Source organism: Leptonychotes weddellii, chromosome 16 (genome assembly GCF_054177405.1).
Source record: "Leptonychotes weddellii isolate Sample4059 chromosome 16, ASM5417740v2, whole genome shotgun sequence".
NCBI lineage: Eukaryota > Metazoa > Chordata > Mammalia > Carnivora > Phocidae > Leptonychotes > Leptonychotes weddellii.
The window spans coordinates 2,288,685-2,308,741 of record NC_138384.1 but is presented as its reverse complement, the minus strand read 5'-3'; the positions used below and the strand labels follow the sequence as shown (position 1 = coordinate 2,308,741).

Below are 20,057 nucleotides of genomic sequence, written 5' to 3'. Positions count from 1 at the left end.
CACATTTCCAAACCAACAGTGCCCACACACACGCTCAGTCCCAGGCAGCTACCTTTTCAACTCCTATGACCTAAATACGTTACACCTCTCCTCGAGCATCCTCCCCCCTTGGCAGGCCATCTTATCCGTCTATTAGGGAGAAGAGGGTTCACTGGGCATTCACCTTCTCACGTAATCACCTCTCCCCACACACATGCTTCTTTTCTTCCTCTTTCTCCCCTCCTCTCTCCCCCAAGGCTCTGATATTCTCAGCACAAGAGTCATTTTCTGCAGGCTGGGACCACGCAGACGCTTCTGACCCCTCGGTGCTGGGCTCATGGTAGGTCTGCAGGGCCTCCTTGCAGAGTGGAGGCAGCAGGGCTGTTCCAAGCCCAAGGCTGGGTTTGGGTGGGCAACGGCTCTTCCCCACCAAAGGCATGTAACTCATGGGATCTACGTAGGGTTGACACACCCGCCCAGCACACCCAGGTCTCTGGGACAGAATTAGGATTTTGCATCCTCAGGGACTCCCAGTGACTGGAGCCAGTCGCCAGGCTACCTGTCTTGTACATCTGTGATCCTATTTCAACAAGAATTCTTCCAAGGTCAGTACTGTTTGACAGATAAGGAAACTGGATGCCAGAGAGGTGAAAAGCTTGCCTGAGGTCACCCATTCAGGAGGTGAGGGGGCTGCAGTTGAAATCCCAGTGAGAACATTCCAGCTCCCATCCTCCCCACCACCCAGGTCCTCTCCACACTGAATGCTCGGTCCCTTCCCAAGGCCATGGGGACACATCTGGACTTTGTGGTCTCTCAACACTGGCCATGTCACCTGGATGAGGAGAAGGCACCTCCAAGGCTCCTGATTCACATGGACAGACTGTCCCAACCCTCTTGCTTTGTAAACTGAGGCCCAGAAAGACTTGGTGGCTTGTTCTGGGCCCAGGCAGGTGTCACCAGACCCAGAACCCCTCAAGTGAGTTTTCCTTCCACCGTTTTCCATTGGTGTGAATTTCCCCACCTGGGAGGGAGGTGAGGAATGGAAAACTCCACACCGTATGGCAGAGAAAGAGGAGCTGAGCTTCGCAAGGACTCTCGAGGTCGCTCCTGCCTGAAACTCACACGGGTGAGGAGCCCAGGCGTCAGGTGGGCTGGTAATCCCCACGTGACATCCACAGTGGAGCCCAGACACAATGCCAGACCACCAGACAGGTGACTTCCTGCCAGGGGTTCTTTCTACACCTCTTGTACCCTCTTTCCCATCTCTTCTCTCCTAGTGGGGGTTTTAAGGACTAGAATGAGAGACCCAGACTTCATCGTGTATAGCGGCCGGGTGTGGGGCTTACGGACACAGCGAGCTGGTGCAGGACAACAGGGCACGTCCCCATCCTGGGGACGGCCCTACCCACATCCAGCCAACCGCCGCCACAGGGAAGGTCCAGCTGTGGGTGGGTCTCCCGACTGAGCAAGAAAAGCCAGAGCTCTAGGTTTTTAGATAAAATATCCTGTTTTTAAGTGAACAGTGTGTAAAAACTTTAACACATCTATGTTCAAATCTTCAAATCTCTCAGGTAGGGATATCACTGTGCCCCACGAGGGCGGCTCTGCCGTGACCAACAAGAACAGAAGCAGCCTCTGGCAGAAGTGACAACCGGCATCAACAGTTTGAAAGGAGACATGTCTGCATAACCTGCCACCCACTTCTATGTCTGTGGTCGGCGGCGCTATTAGCAGCTGGGCTTCAAAGGGTGAGGAGGACAGCAGGTGGAGGCCTGCACAGTGTCCCTGCTTTCATCCTGTCGTTAATGAGGGTTGGTTTACACAAGCATCAAGTGCTGATAAGGGCACCTGAGGGTCGTCCGTGTAACTGCAGCGGTGAGTAGACAATTTATTGGACAGCCAAGTCCAGCCCATTAGTCATGAACTATTGGAAGACGTTTCGGATGTTGTTTTTAAACCATCTTTTGAACCCCGGTAGACTTGAACTTCACGTAGGTGGTACCAGGGAGGGTCGGGGCGGAGGGCCGCCCGGGAGCCAGCGCGACCACCGCCATCCCGATGTCTGCACGGGGTGGTGGCATGGCACGTGGGGGTCGGGAGACCTGGGGGGCGCATTCGCTTCAGCCTCTGACCGGCTGCGCCAACGCGGGGGGCCATGGGCGTCTTCAGCCTTCAGTAACTTCCTCTGTAAGAAGATGCCTCTGGCTAATGTGCCCAACATCCATTTTGCGAGGGACCTTCCTCGTCCCACCCCTGGAAGCCCATGTCCCGGGAAAGCTCAGTCCCAGAGCAGCCTCGTCACCGCCCTGCCAGCCCCGAAGCCAACAGCTCTCATGCCCAAGATCGCAGTAAACGTAAAGGTGGTGTGGACGTGTGGGGGAACGTGCCGTTGCCCAACATGCCCATGTTATCCGAGAACCTCACACGGGACGATTCTCTCTGTTGGAAACCTTTGTTGAGCTCAACTTCTCCGGACATCGGGGGTGAGGTGGAAAGACATCTTGAGCCTAAGTTCTCTGTGGGTTCTTTTTTGTGCTCACAGGCTGGGTTTGCCCGCACACGCATCTGTGGAGGGGCTTTGTATGGAGCCTCGGGCCAGAGACAAGGCAGCGGGCCGCCCAGGGGAAGCTCCCGGCCCTCAGGGCTGACCCAGCCTGGCACAGCGCCCACTGGCTTGAATCGCTGTCTACATTTCCCGGGTGCTGTTCTGTGGGAGGTGGGAGAGGGATAAATGCGAGTGACCTAAGGTCTCAGGGACGACTTGAGTTTTATGCGTGCATATGACTCCCTCAGCTCCAGCTAAACGCGGGTTCTGATCCGTGAGCCTTAAGACCCTGCCAGGCACTGGGTGACTGACCCCATAACAGAGACTGGATCCCACGCCCCCCTCTTTGACCCGGTGACAAAGCAAAGTCCTGAAAGGAGTGAACCAGATCCAGGAGCGGACTGAGCATGCACACTTCAATTGGGGTCGTCCACCGGCGACTCTCTCCCGGAGTCGCGCTCAGCCCCCACTGCTCCCTCTCTCGCTCAGGCTACATTCCTGGGAATATTCACCATTTGTTGTTGGCTAAGCAGTCAGTGGAACTGTCCAGGTTGGAATCCAACAACGCTCAGGTATGACGACTCCACCCTGCCCGACACCTTCTCTGCCAGAGACCAAGGCCGTAAGCGGATGTCTACTTCCCCTGCTCCCACCTTCTCTGCAGCCCAGCCTCCCCCCTGAATTGTATGTGTTGGCTTCCTTCGCTCCAACCGTAAAAACGCTAAAATAATCAGAGATATAAACAAGGGTACGCATGCTTTATAAATAAGAAAAACGAGAAGTAGCCTAAAAGTCAAGAAAAGGGATTGACTGGATCATTTAACACATTATCTGTTAGATGGAAGAGACGCAGCCATTAGAAACTGTATTTCTGCCTGTGAACAACGGGAAGTCATCACCACTGAAGAGTAATTATAAGGACAAGGTTGCAAAACGCCACAGAGAACAAAACATTGATTTTGTTAAGAAGAAAAAAATATATATATATATATATATATTCATAATCCATAACGGAAAGCTCAAGGAAATGGTGTCAATATCTTAACAGGTTGGTGGCGGGGTATGGAGTTGTGGTGTTCTCTCTTCTGATGTGTTCTTCAGTGGTGTTGTCGACGCAGGGCTCTAAAGTCAAGATTTCTGGGTTCAATTCCCAGCTCTGCTGGTAGCAAGGTTCTGAGCCCATGGGTGCCTCAGTTTCCCCTTCGTAAAAGCGGAAGTGATATGACACCTCCCTCCTAGGGCTAGGGGTAGGTCTGATAAGGTGCTGTAGCAGAACTGAAGGTCCTGAGGGTTTGGGGTGAGATGGCCACAGGGACCCACCGCGAGGATAAACCTGGCCAGGCTATGACACGGCTCCCCCACCCCACTCAGGTGTACATACGTGCACACATGTGTGCACGCATGCACACGCATGCACACACGCTTTCCTCCATTCCAAACCTGACTGGACTTCTGATCCTATCCGAGAGCTCCTAGGCCAGAGAAGGGCCTTTGCCGCCCTCTGTATTCGCTGTTGCGCCGCCGCCCCCCCCCACCCGGCCGCTGAGGGAACAGGAGGGCAAAGGAGCCACAGGTGAGGAAGCCCCTTCTCTGTGAACCCAGAGGCTCCTGGCACCCAGCATCCACTCGCTGTGGAAGTCCCCGGCTCGGGGCCTCCACGGGGCAGCATCCTCGGATACGGAAGGGCAGGGCTGACCGCAGGTGAGATCGGGGAGAACGCCCCTACTCCGAGTTTTATTCGATGAGGTCCCCTGTTGGGTCCCACCCCATCACATTATACCTGCCCTTATTCAAAAGGAAAAAAACAAAACAAAACGGCACGCTTGATCCCGTTCTGGATAGGCACGCACACCGTTTGGGATTTTCTAAATGACAGCACCTGTTAATTGTCTGGTTAGGTATGACCTATTAAACATTTACCGCCCATTTCCTGTACATGTCTGGTGAGGCCAGCAGGAAATTTAGAACAAATTAAGCAGCAGCTGCAGTCCGTCGTGCTTTAATGGCCCCGCCGTGATTCTGCGCGGCATTGTAAATATGAGGGGCAGATCTATTAGGGACAGGCGGGTTCCATCAAGAAAGCCTCCGCCTCCCCGTCCTCCTGCCAACCGGGCCCGTAAAGTTAAATTGGCCAGCACGCATCTCTCCCTCCCCGCTTCCCCCCACACCCGTCCATCTGAGGGGAGGCTTTCTCATGTCCACACCCCCTCACCCCTCCCCACCGTTCCCACACGATTTCACATGTGGTCCGAGAGGGGCACTTCCTGCCGTTATAAAAAGCAAAACCGAGACCCCAGCAAAAACAGGCTGTGCGCAGAACACCCAAGTTGACAGTGTGAGAGAGGCTAATCCACTCCATATGACAAACAGCAGTGGCCCAGGGGCAGACCCAGGCCCGAGGAGAGCTCGCCGCAGCCCGTCCCCCACCCCCACTCCCTGCTCAAGTGGACCCTTCAGAACAGGAGAAAAATATTCTTAGGAGCACACCCCTAACTTTAAACTAATTATGTTTGGGTTTAATAGCCTACCATGCATTGTTCTTTCTTCACTTTGAAAATAAACTCTAGGAAGCATTAATGCAAATACAATATAAACACGCTCGTTCCTACATTTTCGCATCTCCTGGGTGTGCTCCGGCTCTCTCCGAAGCCATGGCTTAGCCTGATGTGAGAACCAGATGGATCTTGAAACGGGAAGCTTTGCAATTCTCACCGTGTAAGCAGACAGCTGTCCAGGTGATCTGAGGGAGGAGAGCGCCCCACAACACGACTCGCATAACCGCTTCCACCGCCTCGAAACAGTGAAACCTTCAAGGGCTGCTCTTTCCGGCTGCTCTGCAGAAAAATGCCAAATATTACCTCGGTTATCAAGGGAGGTGTGACCAGAGATTTAGATTTAAAAGAACATATCCTGTGGTAACCATACTTCAGTCAATACTTTTAAATTTCTGGCTCATGTCAGATGCTGGATCCCTGACTCAGTCATTCGGTCCCTGCTGCTAGCCAGCCAGGGGGACGACCCCTTTCCACAGCTGCTCCCCAAGGAAACTGGGCCTGAACATGCTTATCAGTCGCCACATCCAAAATAGAACCCTTCTACTTCCTGTTTCCTACTTCCTGCTTCCTACTCCCCAGTTCCATAAACCATTCTTGAGAGGTGCTAAAAATGGAAAGGACAAGATGAAAGAATTAGCCAGAAGATTTATACCAGCCCATAAAAGTCCCCTCAGTGTTCCAGAGACTAAATTGTCAGCTCTACTTTAATTGAACCTTTTACTGAGTGGTTAATCTGAATTTTGTCTATAATTCCATTAAAACCTACTAGGCCAACTGTTTGTGGTTTGGTTGTTCTGGATGACTTGACAAATTAGTCTAGTAAATTTTGGGTGTCTTAAGTACTAAATTAGGTCATTTGTTTAATGAGCCAATCCACTGCCCAGAGTTTGACCCCAACCCACTAGGGTGAGTTCACATGGAGTTCCAAGGCAGAGCCCTCATTTGTCTTATGCTTCCAGAGAAACTGCTCTGGTTAGGGCTGACCATGGAATTCCAACCTTAACATTGATTTGTTAGTGATGATTAGCAAAGTAAATTCCTTTCTTCATTTTCCTTTCTATTCTCCTCTTCCAGTGTTGTCACCGCCGTAATCACCACCGTCACCATCACCATTCCGTCATCACCATCACCACCATCCTCATCATCACCATCATCACCATCATCCTCATCAACATCACCACCGTTACCATCATCATCACCATCGTCACCATCACCACCATCCTCATCATCACCACCATCACCTCCATCACCAGCATCATCCTCATCAACATCACCACCGTTACCATCATCATCACCATCGTCACCATCACCACCATCCTCATCATCACCACCATCACCTCCATCACCAGCATCATCCTCATCAACATCACCACCGTTACCATCATCATCACCATCGTCACCATCACCACCATCCTCAGCATCACCATCATCACCATCATCCTCATCAACATCACCATGACCACCATCCTCCTCCTCATCATAACCATCAACAGCAACACCCAGTCCCACATGGAGCACTTAATATGTGTCAGCACCCAACTGCTCAGCGCTCTGGGTACCCTACCCAACCCTTACAATGAAATAGTGCCAACATTAGCCTTATTTTCCAAAAGAGAAAATAAATCTTAAAAATGCTCATTTTCCCAAGAGCCCATTCAGTCACTCATACTCACACATTCATTCATTAACTCTTTCAACAAGTATTTAGTAAGCATCTACTAGGTACCAGGCAGTGGGGATCCAGAGCTGATTAAACCATAGTTACAACTTCCAAGGGCTTCACCATTCAGTTGAAGAGAGTCATGAATATTAATAAATGTAATGTAATTCTGTAATGTAATTATCATAATTCAGTAGACCAAAGTACACCTGGGGCACAAAAGAATAAGTAACCAACTCTGTCTCTAAAACATTCCCTGAATTACGTATATGAATTCCAGCCTTTTCGACGATATCCATTCACTAACATAATATCCACCCAGAAGGTCGTGTGTATGAACTTGTTACCTTCTGAGAATCAGAAACTCCCTTAGCAGGCTCTTCTGTGTGTATATAGTACAGAGGGGCTGACATTCATAGCTGTGACTCAGAAGAATGACCACCTTTCCTAACCGCACTGTGAATTAGCCACCACTCCTCTCTGGGAAGGACTGTATGGCTGATCTAGCCATGAGTACCAGAATGGCATGGACAGTGTCATTTTCCTTCATGACCCGCTATGCTAAACACCGAGCGGGGGACACCACAGGTTCTCAAGAGATGTTGGTTGACTTGATTAGCTTTGATTTGATTGGGTTTTCTGGAAAATCAGTTCTCTATATAGGTTCTAGGTAGTGACTCTATTAACCAGGGTGGGGCTGCTTTTTTCCAGCCCAAATGGGATGACATGAGCTTGGTGCAGACTCTCCAGTTATGACCATCTTGACTCAAGAAATAATCTTAGGTTTAGATATGCTCAGAACCTTAATTCAGCAAAAGAGAGAATAAAAGCGTTCTTCTCTTATTATTACCTTCTTGAATATCCCCCATGCTTGAGAGCATTTCATTTCCTATCTGACCTGCTCTACACATTTAAGGACTGACCATTCCAACGCTGGCAAGTAGTCAATCCACAACACACCCTTCTGAGCAGTGATATTTGGTTTTGTTATTTTACAAAGGGCTCCTGAGACACTGAGCTGGGAGGAGGGACTTCTGGGGGGCGGTAGCCCAGTCCCCTTCTGGCAGCTCTGGCTGCACATTCGTGTGACAACTGTGACGTGAGTATCTGAGAGGCAGCATCCCGAGTCCACCTGCACCAGCTCCCACCCACATTTCTCTGCCCTGTGTCTCAATAGGCACCAACGAGGGGATTAAGCGTTTAGGAAAAACAAGAACCATTGGGCAATCACCTCATGTACTCAGACTACGGATGATAACAATGCAGATGAAACTGTCCATTTAAGCTTTTCGTATTTGGTGCAAGTACACAAAACCTCCACTCAGACACACACACACATGTATGGGAGGGCAGGATTTGCGCACATGCACACACATTGATGTGGACCTTGGAAATGATACATGAAGGTAGAGACAGCCTCATGAACCAACAGGGGTCCAAAGGAGACTCTAACGTTGTCTAACTTATGATTCCACATCACCTTCCTGCCCCATTCTAGTCTCTACTGATACATCCCTTCTCTGAACTCCCTGGAGTGTGCCAGTCACCCCATCTAGGCTGTAGGTCAGTGGGGGGTGGTGCTGGGCTTTTCCCTCCATTTTAATTGACGTTATAAATACACGGGGAAGTGCACAACCAGTAAGTGTGCAGCCTAAGTACACCCCGGTGTTGCCACCACCCGGATCAAGTACAGAGTATTTCCACTCCCCCAGTGAGCTCTCTGTGAAACCGCCCTCCTTCTGCCTGTCACCCCTGAAATGAGCAGAACCGAGGGGCTCAAAGCACTGGCCCGCTCATGTGGCATCCTTCATGGCTGTGTGATATTCCTTTATCAGATGCCTCACTTCTCCAAACGCTTCCTCCATAAAATGATAGCGGCAATCACGCTATCGACCCTCTCCAGCCAATGGCATTCCTTTGAGGATAAAGTGAGGAAATGCCCACGAAGCGCCTGCTCCACGGTAAATGCTGACGACCAGTTAGCTAGGATTAGCATCGTCGCTGTAAGACGCCAGTACGGAAGGTGCTGGGCAGTTTAACAGCTCTCCCACGTGTGGGTGTGGGCACCCTGTTGTCTACTGTCCTCCAGAATTCCTGGTGGTGGGCTTCGCTGAGATGCTTATGGTTGCTAGTAGTTTGCTTATTCTTATCCAGCTGTGAGGGGTAAACACTTGGCTCCTCTGCCCCTGGTAGGAGCGCTTGGGAGGACATCACGCCCGGGAGCTCTGGCGTCCTTGCAAAGCCAGAGAGGACTAGAGGCAAACGATGAGAGGGCCCACCTCCCCGGCACCACGGGCTCACTCTTTCTCCGGATTCAAAGGGCTGGGCTGCAAGCTACACAGCAGGATGTCCTCCTTGTGGCCCTTCCCTTTGCTTTTCGGTTTCAGCAGGGGAAGCCCCCTCTCCCGCACTTCTTCCCACCCCTCTGGACTAGCACCACTCTCCACACTCAACTCTGCCCTGGTGCCCTTTGCCACGCAGCCTGTCAGGTTTCGATTAGGCCAGGGGAACACCACAGGAAATGAGTCAAGGAAAGGAAGGCTGTGATGTTTTTTTAATTTCGAATACCAGATTTATTTATTTATTTTTTAAATGGCAGTGTCCCAGCAGTGCCAGGTCGAGGAGGAATGCAAAAAATGTGCAACTCGAAACGTTTGAGGAGCAGCTAGATCCTCCAATTGTTTCTGATAAAAACCCATTGGAAGCTCTCAGCTGTCCCCTGGGAAGACATCTGCCGTGGGAGGCGGACGCTGGGATCATGTCCAAGGTCGGGGTGGGAAGTGGTCAGGTTCTGACCACCACGGCCAGCCTTCCTTGGGCTCCTCAAACCTCCATCTACTGGCCTGGCTGCAAGGGACCTGCACAGACCTGGACCCGTCCCTGACCTTGCTGACCCCCAGACTCCAGAGGGGGTGTCATGACTATTTAGTGAGCCTCAGTTTCCTCTTTTTGCCAAAAGCGTGATTTGAATTGAATATACGGGTCATCTAAACCCTTCTCGCCTCCAATGCCATAAGAACTGCCTGTCAGTAGAAGCTGGCCGGTCAGGATCCCGCCAGAGACACAGAATCAGCAGGAGAGAGATAGTAAGAGATCAATTTCAGGGGATTGGCTTAGTGAAGGCGGGGCCCGCTGGGCGAGTCCAGCATCCGCAGGCCCCTGGCCGGACCTCTCAGGCGTGGGCTGGAGCCGCCGTGCACACGCGGGACTTCTACTCTAGGGAAGCGTCAGCTCTGCTCTCGGGGCTTCCAGCTGAATGAGCCAGGGCTGCAGAGACAATCTAGAACCATCTCCCTGCTGAAAGTCACCTGATCGGGGACCGCAGTCCCATCTGTGCAGGACACTGTCCCTGCGGCACAGAGGAGTGTTTGATTACAGAGATGGGCTCGGCAGCCTCACCAAGCTGACATACTGTGGCAACCGAGGCACGGTTCAAATCTGGGCAGGCTGGCTCCAGAGTCCACACTGGTACTATTTCATTATTATTATTATTATTAAGTCAATAGAATTTATTTTTAGAACAGCTGTAGGTTTACAGAAAATCCGAAAAAGAAAGTTCAGAGTCCCCACCTGTCCCTGTGTGTCCCTTATGCACAGAGTCCCTGTGACTAACATCTTCTGCTACATTTATTAGAGTCGATGAACCCACACTGATACATTATCATCACTCAAAGTCATAGTTCCCCTTAGGCTTCACTCTCGGCGGTGGACATCTTCTAGGCTTGACAAATCTATAATGATGTGTATTCACCATTACAGCATCACAGAAAGATCTCACTGCCCTGAACATCCTCCGTGCTCTGTCTGTTCGCCCTGTCCATGCACACCCCTGCCACTGATCTTACTGTCTCCGTGGTTTTGCCTTCTCCAGAACACCACAGAGTTGGAATCCTGTCTTATGTGGTCTTTTCAGACCGACCTCTGTCACTTAATGATATGCACTTAAAGGTCCTCCAGGTCTTCTCCTGGCGTGATAGCTCATTTCCTCTTAGCACCGAATGATAGTCCACTGTCTGGGTGTGCTGAAGTTCCTTTTTCCATTCACCCACTGAAGGACATCTTGGCTACTTCCGAGTTTTGGCAATTATAAATAAAGCTGCTGTAAACATCTGTGCACAGATTTTTGTGTGGACATAAGTTTTCAACTCCTTTGGGTAAATTCCAAGGAGCACGATTGTCGGATCATATGGTAAGAGTATGTTTAGCTTTGGAAGAAACCACTAAACCATCTTCCAAAGTGGCTGCACCATCTTGCCTTCCCACCGTCCCACCGTCCCACCATAAATAATGCCTCTCTTGAGTATACAGGCGGAGTATGCAGGCGGAGCTCAATGCAGGGGGCTGTGCGGGGCGGTCAGCCCCACCCCGCTCTCCGCATCCACGGAGTCCAGCGCCTCTCTGGCAACCATCCCACTCCACCCTCTCTCAATTTTAGCTCAGGTCACGGCCAGTTTGGTTATTTGAATGTCTGCAGGAATCTGCGTCCTGCTGGTCTCCCAGTGGGGAGTCCGGAGGCGGGTACTGAGGATGCAATCATGCTGGTCTGGCCTGCACCCATGTTTCTTATTTCTCATTTGCAAATAAAAATACTCGGCCCCTCCAAGGCCCACAAACTGCCACCTCCCCAGCTGGCCACGCACTGCAGCCATGGGGTAAGGCAGCCGTGGCAGGGCCTGGGACACGGGAGCACCTGCGAATCCCAGCACGGAGGCAGCCACGTCCAGGGAAGGCCCGTGCCTGTCCCTGGGCCTCACTGAGCACTTTCGGACATGGGAGTCATTTTCCAGGGGTTGCGGTTGAGGAGGCCGTAGTGACAGCGGCCTGGCTGTCCTCGGGTGAACGTCTGTGGAGCACTTACTACACGCCTCGTGGAGCACGTTGCTGGCATCTCGTGACGTGGATGCCGTGAGCATGTCCCCACTTCACAGACACGAAACCTGAGGCTCGAGGCGGATACGTGACCTGACCGAGACCACGCAACCGCGGAGAGCACAGAGTGGGGCTTCAGGCCCAGCTTCCTTGACGCCTGGGCGCACAAGACACCGCAGTCCACGAACAACTACTGAGCGCCTACTGCATACTGTGCACACACCGATTCTCCTTGGAGTCCTAAACTCGGTGGGGCAGCTGTCACCTCCCCACTGCGCAGACACCAGGAAGGAGGCCAGGGCACGGGAGCGAGATCTGGTTAATAGCAAGCCCGACTCTTCCCACTTGGGGACATGAGTCTGGCATCTGTTGGGTTCCCACCTCAGCCCTTCCTGGACCATCTGCATGACACTGGTTTGACTATCCCACCCGCAAGACTGAAACCACAGAGTGTCTTCTTCACGGGCTTCTGGAAACCCCCAGCCCAGGCACAGAGAGCATAAGCTGCCATTTCTATTACTCCCTCTCCCCATTCTGGTCTCAGTGGGAAGAGGCAGGTGGCAGCCTCCGGCCAGGACCCTTCTCAATGGCGAGAAGGAGAACCGCCCTTTATACCCAACCGTGAGAAGCCCCTTCCCACCTCCTGTTCTGAACGGCAAACATCCCTCGGCTTCCCAACGCCAGAGCCAGGTCCCGCTGAGAGCGGGGAGCTCATGGAGCAGACAGAGCTGTAGCCAGCACTGAGTCCCATGAAAGCCACCCTGAGCTCTCCGGCCAGAACAGACCCCAGGGGGACGTGCTGGATGGGGCAGAAGTCACAGCAGTCCGAGAGCGTCCAGCTTCCCAACGGGTTCTGCTTCACGTGAATATGGCTTCCCTTCTTAACCAGATCGTTAAGACGCTTGGGCCAGGCTCCCGGCCACGACCCAGAGTCCCTCCTGCCCGCCCGAGCGGCACTTCCCCGGCAGCCTCCAGGAGGCCCCGACCTCCTTTTTTAAGAGGTTCCAAATGGTCCCCAGTCGTGTCTTCCTTCCATGAGACACAGGCAATTGAGGTGTCATGGGGGCCTTTGTAGAGATGTCAATGGATTATTTCACGAGAAGGAAACCCCCTCTTTACACCCCAACGTGGCTTCTGCTATGGAGATGAAAGAACTGGGAAGGCACGCCTGAAAACAGATAATTCATGGGACTGTCAGAGCGTGATCTGAATGACATTCACACCAGGCCGAGCCGGGGAGGGGGCTGCAGAGCCCAGGGGGTCTCGCTCCAGGGGGACGCAGGCCCGGCTCGCAAGTGCTGAAGTGATAATCCAGCCCACGGGGCCTGGACAAAGCTGGACATTTTGTCCTCGCTGTCAAAACGCCACAAGCTCAGGAGCAGATGGAGTGGTGTTGGCAGTCGTAAAACGCCCCCGGCCCACCAGGGACAAGCAGGTTAACAGAAGGGATTGGCGCCATGCATGTCATAAAAGCCCCACAGACCTGTCATGTTCCGATAAATCTTGATTCTGTAACGGAATAGCACTGTGGTTCCCAGCCTTGGGTTTCACAGGTGAGCCATGGACTGATGGATGGTTTGGGAGCTGGGGGGACGGGGGGGGGGGAGGACAGAGGAAACCTTACACGCCACCCCTACCCCCTCTCCGGCTCTCTAGCGCCAGGCAGGAAATCCAGGCTGCAAGAGGATATATGGGGCATTTGTTACCCGGATCCATGCTGGAATGCTGGAAGGCAACCAGGCTCCGTCCCCATCACTCGGCCCTCACGGTGGGTAAACCAGAGGAGCTTAATAAACACTGGCAGTTGCCCTGTCTCGGTGAGGCTCCTGGGCTCAACCGCTGGGTAAACAGAGGGCTAAGGGGGTGGGGTCCCTACACTGCCCATGGGGCTGCACCCGCCCGCCCTGCACCCTGCACTGACCCCCACCCCTCAGGGAAGCGCTCCTTTCTAGACTCCATCTGCCCAGAGGGGACACCTTTGGGTCATCTGTCCATGAAGAGCTGCCCTGTCCTGTGTCCCACAATGGTGCCATCTTGCCTGCAAGACCCTTGTTAAACATCCTCTCTGAATGCTTCCAAATGAAGCATGAGACAGAGCGCTGGGGCCTGGTGGGGGCGGCAGGGGACGGGAGAGGGTGACGTGGAGCCACGGCCCCCACACCTGGACGGGCGAGGGGCCTCGGCCGGCGGGGCTACGGTTCTGTGTGACTTCCATGCAGGAGCTGTTCCTCCAACTTGGTCTCCCACTCAAGCAGACGTTTTGGAATGTGAGGGAGTGAGAGTGACTTGTTTACGGAACAACCCTGAGCCACTCCGAGCTGGGGGTACAAGCCAGTGCTGTCTAAACAGTGACTGTCTCACGGGGGCGACCCAAAGGTTCCAGAGCCCAGAACACCAAGGGTGCTGCCGACCCATCGGGTCCCGTGGGGGGGCAGGTCTCCTCAACCGGCCCCGGGGGGACCCCATCCACCCTCGCCACCAACAGATACACCCCACCTCCTGGGCTGCTCTGCCCCTTGGCCCTCGGCGCCCTCGACGCTTAAAGACAGGTCATGAAAACCAGGGGGCCCGCCCTCCTCTGCCCCATCACGCAGCCGGCCGGTGGGAAACGCAACAAGACTGCGGGCCGCACAATGGCGGCCAAGCCTGTCGTTAGCACGCCGCTCCCTGCTCAGACAGGATGCTGGGGAGGCTTGCGCCCTGGGGCTGTCCTCATGCTCTGCAGCCAGGCCAGCTTCTCTGTTTGCGGTTCCCCTGGGTCACCTGCCTGGGAGCTGGGAACTCAGAAAAATGCAGGTGCGGCTGGCTTCAAGGGGACTGTGCACAGACGGGGGAGGGGGCGCTCCACTAGCCTCCCCCCACTGAGCTCCAGTGTCCTCGTGACTCCAGGCCAGCCTGCCCTGCCCTCACCCCACTGGTCCTCTTGGGCTTCACACTGAGTTCTTCAACGTTCCTAAAGGGACCCTGTTCTCCTACCTCCTCATCTTGGCATACTCAGTTTTCTCTCCTGAAGCCCCTGCCCCCTCGTCCTCACTTGGACCCCAACTCCTCCCATTACGCCTCCTGTTCGGACTCAGGGCCTGCAATGTAGCCAGTGGCTCCCTTTCCCCACTGCCCACTGCCCCACCAGGATCCCCAGCAGGGTCCGCCTGCCCTCTTCTGCCCCCACCCCCTGGAACTGGGCCTCACGCTCCCTGAGGGCTACAGCCCCAAGGTCCAAAGTGCCCCCCACACCCCAGCAGTTCCAACCAGAATGGCAGTAAGCACGGCCCCCCAGAGGAGACAAGGAAGGCCCTGAGGCATCTTGGAGGCGGTGGGGACTCTGGACCAGGATGGATGAGACACAGGGGGCCGTCAGTGGAATGTGCACCAGAGACAGGAAGCGGAGTGGGAAGTGCTCGGGCCGTTGGGAATGGGCGCTTTGGGGGTGGCAGCTAAAGGGACAAGAGGTCTTTTTGGGGTGACAAAGCGTTCCGGAACATATTGGGATGAATATTCTAAAAACCACTGGATCGTACATTTTAAACAGGTGACCTGCGTGGCGTGTGAACGGTCCCTCAGCACGGCTGCTACAGAAGTAATGAATGAAGAACGGAATCCCACAGCCCATCCCAGGTGGCCGTGGACACAAGCAGTGCTGGGCTGGCCTGGACCTGGCCTAACTGTGCTGCTTGCCGACAGGGGGCCTTGTCCCTCCGGCCTCCTGGGCCACCGTGTCCTCGTGTAGAAAGCGGTGATGAGCTGGACGTCCGTCCAAGGACACCGAGACACATAAATATAAGGAAATGAAAGGAAAGTACATGGCCCAGCAGCCACTGTAAATTCTCAGCAAACAGTACGAAAACCAACAAGAAGAAAGTGATTCTGGCTGCCTGAGCCCTGCATGAATCCAGGGGGACCAAGCGTCCCGCTCATTCCGCACTTGCTCCTCCACGGTGCAGAGCGGTGCCGTCAGCACCTGATTCTGCAGAGGGGAGCGGGCCTCCTCCCCGGGGGTGGCGGGCAGCCCACCACCCGGTCCTCAAGGCAGCGCGGAGGCCTCTCCCAAGATAAGCGCCCGCCTGTTCGCCCGCGCCCTCGTCATCTGTGCAAGATTTCTGGCCTGCAGGCTGCAGCTCCCACTGTCAGGAGGGGCCAGCGCCGCCACAAGATTAATGAAGGAGAAGGAAATGTAATAATGCACGGCCAGCCCGCCAAACTGCATAAATCTCTCTGGAGATCGCACAGGGGACGCAGTCCTCCCTCGCTGGGCCTTGAGAAAGGGCATCCTCCAGGTTAAACGGAGTCTGGGAAACAACGCGGGCCTGACATCACAGCTCACCTGCACACACGGGAGCCCGAGCCACGCAGGGGCCGGTGGCCGAGGAAGATCACTGCCCGGGGGGTGAGGGGGCCAGTAACAAGGGGAAAGCCAGCCGGAGGCAGCCGGGCCGATGGACGAAGACCCCAGCACGGGCTTGGGTTCAAATCCAGGCCTGCCTCTCACTAGCTCTGAGATGCTGGGCGGGTTTCTGTTTCTCTTGGCTTCAGCGTCTTGTAAAATGGGGACAAGGACGGAATCCCCACAGGGTGCTCTTGTGGGGCTGGGCCGCGTGGCCTCAGAGGGGCTGCTCTTACGGCCGTGCACTGGCTCTGCCTCATCTCCCTTCAGCCGGACACTCAGGAGAGAGGAATGATCCATCCCGTTTTACAGATGTGTGAACTGAGGCCCAGAGCAGGGCGCACTCATCCCAAGTCCCACAGCGAGGAACGCCCAGGCCTCGCTGCGCTGCCTTCTGGCGGCCTGAACGAGCAATTCAAAATGCGGCAGTCCCTCCCTGTGACTCTTTCCATTTTGACCCCGGGGCCTCCCACAAGGCTCACGGGCTGCCATTTGTTACGACTGCCTCCGGACCCTCAGCGGCAAGAACAAATGTCCCCCTCCCACCCTCCCATGGTCCCCACAGCACGCCACATGCAAGTGGCCTCAGATCTGCTCCGATGGGGGACTGTCTCCCTGTCCATCCCTCCTGCCACTGCCCCTCCTGACTGGAATCGTGAACCGCCGTTTCGGCCCTGCCTGGGGTCTGCTCGGTGTATAGGCAGCTCGGAGGTCGGTAACCCGAGCTGGACACCCACTGTTGCTGAGAAGGGGGGACCCCTTAATGGTTCTAGCAGATGCCGCAGGGAGGGAGGGGCCGCAGGCAGCCCCCAACTGCCCACCCAGAGATAACCCCTGACCCCTGCCTCTCTCAACGGGCAAGTCAAAAAGTCCGAGCACTGGGGAGGCCAATAAATCCTTGGGCGTCGGCCTCCCAGGATTCCGGCCTCCTGCCTGGGGGAAGGTGTTTAAGCTTCTTGAAAGAACTCTTTTGCTAACCCTGCAGGAAGCTGCTCAGGACCTGCTGGGACTGCGGACAGTCGGGGCTCTGGCGCAGGTTCTAGAACAGCGGTGCTGCAAAAAGCATCTGGGGGCGTGCGTCCCAGCACCACGCTGAGCAAGGCCACCGGGTGTGGGCGCCATGGAGGGGGCTGGCCGGCAGTGGGGGGGGAACCCCAAGCATCTCTTGCTGCCACAGACACCCCAAGCTTCTCTTGCTGCTCGCCCCTGGGACGCCTGGGGGTGGAGGTCCCTGGCACAAAGGGGGCCATTTACTATTCAAGAGAACGTCAGACTAGATAACAGGACGGATTTAAGACCATATATTCATATGGCTAAAATTCAAGGCACAAAAAGGCATTTCCCTGTTACCTTTCCCCACAGGCACATGCCCGGGGTTCGGATACCTGGAAAGCTCGTAGGCACAGAAGCGGGTAACTGTATGCACGCATGTCCATGAGCACACATACTACACATGTAAGTTTGCACACACGGGAAGTCATTCCAGGGCAGGCCCTGTCTGCACAAAGGGAAGCACATTATACATACCGTTTGGAGCCTTGTGGTTGTTCATTCATCTGTTTTGAAGCTCCTTCCATGTTGTCATATAAAGAGCCCTTCATTCTTCTTCATGGCTGTATACTAATTCCTGGGATGCTCCCTACTGATAGGGCCTTCCTGACAAATGTCACTTCTCCATGGGTTCCCACATTAGGTGGCATCCCCACCGTGGCCATCTGGGACTCCAAGTCACTCTTGGCCCCGTCCCTCCTCGTCCCTCTCAATCTCTGTGCTGCCTTTTCTGGGGTCCAGCTCTGGCCTGAGGCTCTGTCGGTGGCTGGGTGACTCTCAATGTCCTTCTGCATCTTGACAAGCGCTCCTCTTGGTGACCTGACCCCTCTCACACACGGCACAGCTTCTCTCGTATGTCTGATGGGAACGCAGTACGTGCTGGATCCACCTCAGTGAAATGAGCGTAGGGATAGTACGTCCTGGTGGAGGGAAGTTGCCTCCACCTCCGCCACGGAGCATGGGGCATTCAGATCTGCCGGAGGGCACTGCACGCGGAGGAACAGGAGGGGCTCGAGGGAGGCCTGGGGGTGGGGGGACGTCTGACCCTCTGTGTATTAGCCGTGTAACCTGGGCCTCCTCCAACCACCTGTCCAGCAGCGGCCAGGAAGTCACGGAGGCTGCTGAGCATGGAGCGCCCCCACGGGAGGCAGAGCCCCTGGCCAGCCACCCCGTAGCTCTGAAGCCAGCCCCGCCTGGGTCCACGTCCTGGGCCCCCTTCCTCCCAGCGAGGCGACGCTGGGCAGATTCCCTCCCTCTCGGAGCCTCAGTTTGGGGATAATTCTAACAGTACCTGCCCCTCCAGCCCACGGGCTTGTTTGGACGAGTCAGTGAGATGGAGTTCGCCTGTCCAGCCGCCGCACCGCATGGCAAGTGCTCAAGACATTTTTGCTTTTACTGCTGTCCCGATGCTGTCGTGTGTGTGGCCGCTGTGGCCGCGTCTGTTCTCCCGACACCGCGTGCACTTCCGCACAGAGGCCCCGCGCACACCGCAGCGCGATCCTGCGCACCCGACGCACTGCGAGCGGGTGCTGGGGATTACCGCTTCATCATTCCCTCCAGGTGCTCCCGTCTGCTTCCCCGCCCATCCTCACCTGTGGCCCCGCAAGGGAACACACACGGTGCCTTTGCTGGGGGAGGCCTGCCTGCAGGCAGGGGATTGAACCAAATGACCTTTTGACCTCTCTCCCACCCCGAGCTGCGGGATTTGGGATCACCGGGCAAGCGCACACGGGCCAATGAAATTAACTCCTCTTTCCGGAAATGCGAGGTGATTCAGCCTTCTGCGGCTCTCAGGGGCTGTGTTAGATAAGACTTGCCTCAGGCTTTCCCCCCAGGGCTCGTGGAAGTCTCTGGGTCTGTTTGACATCAGCTTGTGTCCTCCCGGTCCCACCAGTGACCTTCCACTGACCTTTGGAGACCGGCGAGAGAAAAACGTCATCTTTCCCCTAACCCACTGAACTCTCAGAAATGACGAAGTGACAGAGGCCTCCGGGGCCTTTCCAGAAGGGCCTCGGCCCCCGCCAGCACCGTGGCTGAGAGAGAGCACCCACGCCCCGCCTCGCGCTGGAAACGGCCGAGATCTTCCTGAGAGGCTCTCTCCTGCGAGGCCCGGAAGAGCGAGCAGGAAGGCAGGGGGGCGGCCGATAGGCCACCTAAAGGAAGAGGAGGAAATGGCCAGCAGAGTCTAGACGCGTTATCTTGCCCCCCGTGCGGGCACCAGCCCCACGCTCATCCATCGTCCCTGGGACCGACTTCCTGCCTCAGGATTTACGCCAATGACTTCACCCTCTTGCTATCTCGACTGTCCCGCTGCTGCCCGCTCGGGGCTCGCAGGAATTAGGGGCCAGATAACAAGTCTAGACAGCTCAGAAGTTTTAAATGGATTGTTCTCCAGGGGGAGGAGGATGGCTAGCAACTAGCTCTCGGGGCCCGAATGCTGACACCCTGGAGCACGCTCAGATGCCGAGTTTGTGTGGAGCGGGTGAGGCATTTGCTCTCCCCGTGCGGCCCCAGCACCCCGAGGCTGAAAACGGGCACTCGCGGCACAGTCGGGGGCCCACACCCCCCACCCCCGGCTGCGCCTGGCTCAGGTGAGGCCCCCGCGGCTGCCTCAGCTTGTGCAAAACCACAGGCCGCGATGAGCGGCAAATGGAAGTCCACCCAGCGCAGCTCCAGCTTCCCTCCACGTGGTCGCTGCTCGGAAGCACTAGTTCAAACACTAAGTGTCTCACGGGAAGGTGTCATGGTGCCCCTGCTTTGCAGGTGAGCTGGACACACACCTTTCCCTGCCCGTGGGGCTGCACCCTCCTGAGGCCGGCTGTCCCACAGGTAACCTGGCAGCCCCCTTTCCCTCCTTCTTCCGCCCGGTTACGGGCTGAATTGTGGACGCCTCGCTCCCAGGACCTCAGAATGTGACCTTATTTGGAAATAGGATCCTTGAAGATGTAATTAGTTAAGATGAAGTCATACTGGCATTGGCCTCCAATCTAACATGACGGCGTCCTTATAAAAACGGGA

At 55.1% G+C, this 20,057-nt stretch overlaps 1 long non-coding RNA gene across 1 annotated transcript in view; it reads right to left on the bottom strand.

The window, feature by feature from the left end:
* Positions 1-19,106, bottom strand: part of LOC145717504 (uncharacterized) — a 144,275-nt gene extending 125,169 nt beyond the window's left edge. Inside the window, exons 1-2 of the long non-coding RNA XR_014140759.1 lie at positions 17,517-19,106; positions 5,237-5,358 (exon numbers count right to left, since the gene is read on the bottom strand). This is a non-coding gene — a long non-coding RNA (uncharacterized LOC145717504). The remainder of the gene's footprint in view (positions 1-5,236; positions 5,359-17,516) is intronic.
* Between the last annotated feature and the right edge of the window lie 951 nt (positions 19,107-20,057).